General features: G+C 38.5%; 1 protein-coding gene across 2 annotated transcripts in view; it reads right to left on the minus strand.

Moving 5' to 3' along the window:
• The window catches only part of LOC106880735 (forkhead box protein J1-B), a 181,110-nt gene that overhangs the window by 92,987 nt on the left and 80,951 nt on the right, over positions 1-7,172 (minus strand). For both annotated transcript variants that reach the window (XM_052968662.1, XM_052968663.1), the window contains exon 2: positions 4,316-4,342. The gene's annotated coding sequence lies outside the window, so the exon portion shown is untranslated. The remainder of the gene's footprint in view (positions 1-4,315; positions 4,343-7,172) is intronic.

Genomic DNA, 7,172 nt, shown 5'->3' on the forward strand with positions numbered 1-7,172 from the left:
GTATATAAAAAGTCAAAACACAATTCTGCCAAAACCAAAACCATGCTAAAGTAACACCGCGCAAGCCGAGTGCTGCACAAACCGAGAAAGAATTGATAAGTCAATGAATAAACTCTCAGACACAGACTGGCTATCGTAGCATGCGCGCGCGCGCACACACACACACACACACACACACACACACACACACACACACATCATGTATGTACATATATATTGATCATTATGCAAGCATCTGGCAACATGGTTTGGACTGATTCAACTTTCGCAGGCGCCCCCGACATTTTAACATCCTCCCGGCTGAACTCTCGACCCTTCGATGTCTCCGACGCTGCAAAGATATCATCATCATCATAAAACTGGCCGACAAGTGTGGAGCCGTCGTGGTGTGACGCGCAGACCTCTACAAAGTTGAAGCTCTCTGCCAATTTCAAGACACCTCCTTCTATTGCCCTCTGTCCTCCAACCTCACGCCTAACTACCAACAGACTGTGTCCTCCACTATCCATGACCTCATTTCCTCCTCCCGTCTCTCTCCTATTGCCTCCAGCCTCATTGTCCGCACTCCACGACTCCCACCTTTTACTTCCTTCCCAAAATCCACAAGCCCAACCAACAACCCTGGCTGCGCCATCATCTCCGCGTGCAACTGCCCTACGGAATTGATCTCTAAATACCTCGACCTTGTCCTTGCCTCCCTAGTGGCTTTCCTCTCCTCCCATATCCACGACACTAACTCTTTCTCTTCTGGCTCCTATAACCTTCTCTTCACTCTTGATATCAAGAGTTTATATACAGTGATCCCACACAACGAAGGACTTCTTGCACTGAAACTTTCTGGACCTTCGACCCAATTCCAATAATAATAACTTATATGACTTGAGATGTTTGTTTTGCCTTAACGTTTGTTGTCCTTTCACAATTACACACACACACACACACAAACACAAATGCATATACAAATGTGTGTAATTGTTTCTTAAGAGTTGACTGATAAGATGTGAAACAGAAGACTACGATCTAGAAAGATGATACTCATTTACTTAACACTTAAAAGAGACCTCGAACAGCACAGTTAGTTTAAGTACTGCATTGAAATTAAACTCTAATTATATATTCTAATAACTATTTTTTTCCCTTTTACGTAATGTATTAATAACAGATTAAACTGTTGCAAGAGGACTGATTTTAAAGAACCCATTAGAATATTAATGAAGTAAAATATACGTATTACATCTATCAGTCAAATCCAATTTATTTTTCTGAGTGCTTTCCCTCTTTATTTGTAGCTGCAGAGTGAATAGGAAGAGTTTCTAATAATAACAATAAATGGTAGAAATAAACCTATCTCTAACATATGAATGTAAAATGTTATTACGTTGTTATTTAATTGACAACCCAGTTTTAAATTCCGCCATGTTTGACTTCTGCCTTCCATTCTCCCGGGTTCGATGAGATAAGAACTAGTATTGAGGGTCGATATAATCGATTGTTATTTCCATCTTCAGTTTTACGGCTTTAACGCCAATGCTATAAAATATTTAATCTATATCTTAAACGAACCAGTGAGCTCGCCGTTGTCATGACTTCGACTCTATAGACAAAGAGACTATCTCGAAACTATAGGTTCATTAGGCCGAAGTTCAACTCTGGTTAAACTTCGGCCTAATGGGCCTATAGTTTCCGTGGCTTTTAAGTGACTAAGAGTACAAGAAAACCTCCCTACTCATTTTCAGTTGATCGGACTGAGGCAACGTGAAATGAAGTGTTTTGCTCAAGGACACAAAGTGCAGCGAAGTTCGAAAATCGAATCTAAAAACTAATGATCACGAGCTCAACACCCAAACTACTACTCCCCACACATTGATCCTAGAACTCAATTAGTACTTATTTCATCGACTCCGAAAGGATGCCAGGTAAAGTCGACTCCGGTGGAATTCGAACTCAGAACGTGAAGACAGGAAAAATGCTGCTAAGCACTTTGCTCAGCGTGCCAACGAGTCTGCCAGTTCACTACCTTTAATGAGACTTAATATTGGTTTCAACAATTTCGGGGGGATGAGTTTAGTCGATTACATCGACCACAGTTCTCAGCTAGTACTTATTTTATCGAACTCCGAAGTAATAAATGGCAAAGTCGACGATAGCGGAATTTGAACTCAGATCGTGAAGACGGACGAAATACTACCGAGCATTATTGCCCGTCGTGCTAACTATTCTGCCAGCTCACCGCCTTTAACGAGACTAAATATTTATAAGATATTTATTCAGACAGGCGGATTAACACTGATATTCTATCACCTTTTACCCCGCGAATATGCTACATATTTTACAGGCTTCATTTATATCCAGGGATTTCATCAACACGTAACTAGGGGAGTGAAGCTCTAGGAATTTAATCAATACATATCTACAGGAGATGGGTGCTCGACCTGAAGAAAATTCTAACTAGGTCCCCACCTGCAAGGTCATGCATTGTTTATCATGATATGAGGTCACATGTCGCGCACATATGGTTGTAATGCATGTGCCTGGTGCGTCCTTATCAGACGGGGAGTCATGGATGGATAAATGGGGCTTCGTATATTTGTACCCTAGCGAGATTTTGATGGCGTATGCTGCTCTCTCTCATTCAATAATAATAATGATGATGATGATGATGATACTAATAACAACAACATGGCTAAAAGAGACTGATGCAAGTGTGAAGGTAGAACACCTACAAAAATCAGCATTGCTTGGAACTGCAAGAATTCTTCGCAGAGTTCTTGAAGCATGACCAGTAAACAAGTGTCACCTTAGTCTGCTGGCTGTGGTCAACTGACACTTCCCATCATGCCCAGCAAAATAAACTGTGAGTTTTCATCACATAATAATAATAATAACAACAACAACAACAACCACAACAATAATAATAATTGAATGAGTGTGTCCGCTTGCCGATTATTTGATAAATAATGATGAAGACCTGCTGCAATATGCTGCGAAAGATATGGGTGTAAATGTAGACGAAATGATGGGCAAAGCAGAGTTTAACCAAAGAGCTGAGGTGAAGAGAAAAGAAGACCTTCTTGAAATAAGAATGCATGGACAGTTTGAAAGGAATATACAGGGCGTTAAGGATAATACAGCATCGTGGGCATGGCTTGAGCGGGGGGATTTGAAGCGTTCCACCGAAAGCCTGATCATTGCTGCACAAGATCAGGTTCTCGCTACTAATTCAGTGAAGTATGACGTCTATAAAACTTCTGACACCCAGAAATGCAGACTCTGTGGAAAAAGTGTAGAAAATGTGACCCACTTGCTAAGTGTATGTGAGAACCTTGCACAATAAGAATACAAGCGCCGCCACGATAAAGTGTGTGTGTATCTTCATTGGCTCTTATGCCGTAAATACCAATATGAAGTAACAGAGAACTGGTATGAGCATGTACCAAGTAAAGTTATGCAGGAGGATGGAAAAGTCGCGATACTCTAGGACTACGATTTTCAGACGGATCGTGTAATTGAACACCGTCGGCCGGATAGTGTAATATTGAATAAGAGAGACAAATACTGTCAGATCATTGATGTAGCCATACCAAATGACATGAATGTCGTGAGTAAAAAGGTTGAAAAAATCGCCAAGTACTCTGAATTGAAAGTGGAAATGGCAAGACTGTATGGAACGCGAGAGGATAATGTAAAAGTGAGACCAGTGGTGATCAAAGCATTGGGTTCAGTCCCATTGAAACTTCAAAACTTCTTAAGGCAACTGGAAATTCATGGAAGATTGATGTCTTGCAAAAAGCAGGCTTATTGGGCACAGAGTATATCTTAAGGTAAGTATTATCTGTCTGAGGTCCTTGTTGTGACTTGACAGATGACGAAAGACTCCGATGCGTTTTTACCTACACTGTTACGAAAGAATAATAATAATAATAATAATAATAATAATAATAATAATAATAATAATAATAATAATAGTTGTTTCTAATTAAAACATAAGGCTAGAAATTTGTGGGATGTGGTTGCTAACGTCTTATATCGACTAGTACTTTATTTTATTGACTCCGCAGGAATGAAAGAAAAAACTGACTAAAATGAACGTGAAATTATAAGTTACCATACCTATGTAATATTACTGGATACTACCCGCTCTGGAAAAAAAATGTATTCTCAACATTGACTGTCATACGACAGTTAACACTAAACAATGTACAACAACCTTGAGTTGAATATCGCTAAACATCGATCAAACAGCTTCTCGAATTCGATGGTGACACCCACACAAAAACATCAAACAAACACAAAGAAATTTTCAATATTTACTCACTGTGGACATTTTCCTTATGGCTCGCATCTTCAAAAGAAGAAAAGAAAAACAGTTTAAATACATAGACTTTACATACATACATGCATACATACATACATACATACATACATACAATACAAACATCCATCCATCCATCCCTCCATCCATCCATCCATCCATCCATCCACACACACATACATACAAACACACACTATATATGTATATATAATAAATAATTTGGACAAATACGTATAATTCGATTAGCGTGTTTAAATGTTGAGTGAGAGCACCGGCACAGTTTAGGCTACCTGTTGTCATCCGCAGTTGTGGCACAGTTGGATCTACTTCAGGAACTCCGCAGTGGCAGTTAGAGTAATATTATCAATTAATAGTAGGAGATGGATTTCGTATTAGACTTTTATTAGGTACAACATGTTTCGACCCATCATTCTGGGCCTCTTCATGTACACTGACACATACACGCACACACACAAAGGTTGTGCAATCGATTACTGCTATTTAAATCAAAATATAAACACGTCATATGAAAGAACGTGTATGCTGGATCAGGCATGCGCACGTACACATTTTCTCCATTTTGTATAAATGAGTATATTATATATCCATATATATATATTTACCCTGTGTCTTGTTGTTTTTTTTAATTGTTTTAGTCTTTTATTTTTTTAATGTAATTTGCTGCGGAGAAATACCACAACACAGCGTTTCACATTTCCCTCCATCAGTTGATATGGAAGGAGAATGGCTATTGGTTATGGTTAGTAAGGTTTACGTTTAGCTTGAACTTCTGAAGGTCAGTTGTTGAAGGAAAAAAGGTGGGTGAAAAAAGGAGTTCCAGCTAGATGCGGCATAATACTGGTATTATTAGGTAGAATTCTTGGTGCGGTATCGTGTTGGAGAATGAAGCATCGACACCAGAGTACTTGACTGGTACTTTTTTCGAAATCACATATCAAGAAACCCACAGGCCACAGCAAAAAAGAAAAACGAAAAAAAAACAAAAAAAAACTGGTGCCACTGCATCGGATCAAAAACAGGAAAAAATACAAGATGATAATCAATCAAATAGCTTATAACGCAAATGTGGCCTATATACACCTGTCTTCTTCACAATTTAGCAGTGTGTCAATAAGCAGCCATACCAGTCCTCTGCCGACTGTTGTTTCAATAAGCCACACCCGACCTTAAAGGTTTAAGAAGTGTTAATTGTTAGATATGCACTTATTCCTCAATATTTACAGACATGCTAGTCCTAACATAAATGGTCATGGGATAGACCTAAATAAACAGCAGAAAAAATACTAAACAATTCCATAATAAATATACTTGATGAATAGAGGAAATGAGGAGTTATCACGTTGCAGACAACAGAATAATTTCAATATTTAAAACATACTCGAAATACAGTCAGAGTAAACATCTGATGAGGTAACAGTAGTGGATACAGCACTGGAAGTGCAACAATCTCAACACCAGCAGAGATACACCAGATATAATATACAATCATTTCATAGCATATCAAAAATATCTTAAGCAGCTTCAGATATAAAATAACAATTTATGAAGGAGGCAGAATTATAACTTTATTCATCAAACAGCATATGAATAATATAATCCATATGCAGATACAGCCAATGAAAAAGTGATATACGAATAAACAAATCTGGTAATCCAGTACAGTAATCCATATGCAGAGCAGCCAATGAAAAAGTGATACACAAATAAACAAATCTAGTAATCCAGTACAGGGTTTAGTGGGATGCGATACGACAATTGAACTGACCAATAGAAAACAATATACAGATAAAGTACTTCAGAAAAAAATATCTTCAAGACATCAAAATCTGTAGAACGATATATTGGTAAACAACGAAGAAAGTCATCAATGAAAAAACAAAATAAAAAAAAAAGACAGAACAATAGCAATTTTGCTAATGTAACCACGACAACCATAGACAACAGCTCGATGAAACAACCATAGAAAACCAAAGAAGTCGCGAGAAAAGGAAGTCAGTTTGAACAAACAATGTACTGTCTACCACGTATTGAGTACTCTCTTCCACTTTCAGTGATAACTTGTGACATTTGAATGTGTGTGTGTATGTGAGTCTTTTGGAAAGAAAGAAAGAAAGAAAGAAAGAAAGAAAGAAAGAAAGAAAGAAAGAAAGAAAGAAAGAAAGAAAGAAAGAAAGAAAGAAAGGAAAAGAAAGAAAGGAGGTCAAGGCTGAAACAGCTTTGATCGTAAGTTCGACTTAGTTCATAGGCTCGACATTGATCATAAGTTTGACTTTGATCGACTTTGATCATAAGGCCTACTCCGATCACCAAGGACTTTGATCTTAAGTTCGACTTTGATCATAGGCTTGACTTTGATCATAAGGCCGATTCTGATCATTAGGACTTTGATCATAAATTTGAATTCGATCATCAGAACTGACATAAGGATAAGCAACAACGACAGCCAAAGCATTATCATCGATGGCGAGTTTAGCAGTGAAGTAAGCATTTTCATCTGTGTAATCGATAGCCTGTCAGCGGAGTTAGGATTACCACGACGACAAAGTTATCGAACTTCCCACTAGATTCGATCGTGTTTATTCAGCATCACGAATCCTACACAAACAGATGAGTACACCTGTACTAATAGTGAAGGCGCGCGGGCTGGCAGTTGGAGGCGTGTGGCTTGGTGGTTGGGGCGTTACACTCACGATCGTGAGAACTTGGTTTCGATTTCCAGACCGGCTGTGCGTTGTGTTCTTGAGCAAAATACTTCATTTCACGTTGCTCCAGTCCATTCATCTGTAAACGGGTGGTAACAGGGTAACACTGCAACGGATTGGCGTGCAAAGGTAAGATG

Source organism: Octopus bimaculoides, chromosome 6 (genome assembly GCF_001194135.2).
Source record: "Octopus bimaculoides isolate UCB-OBI-ISO-001 chromosome 6, ASM119413v2, whole genome shotgun sequence".
Taxonomy (NCBI): domain Eukaryota; kingdom Metazoa; phylum Mollusca; class Cephalopoda; order Octopoda; family Octopodidae; genus Octopus; species Octopus bimaculoides.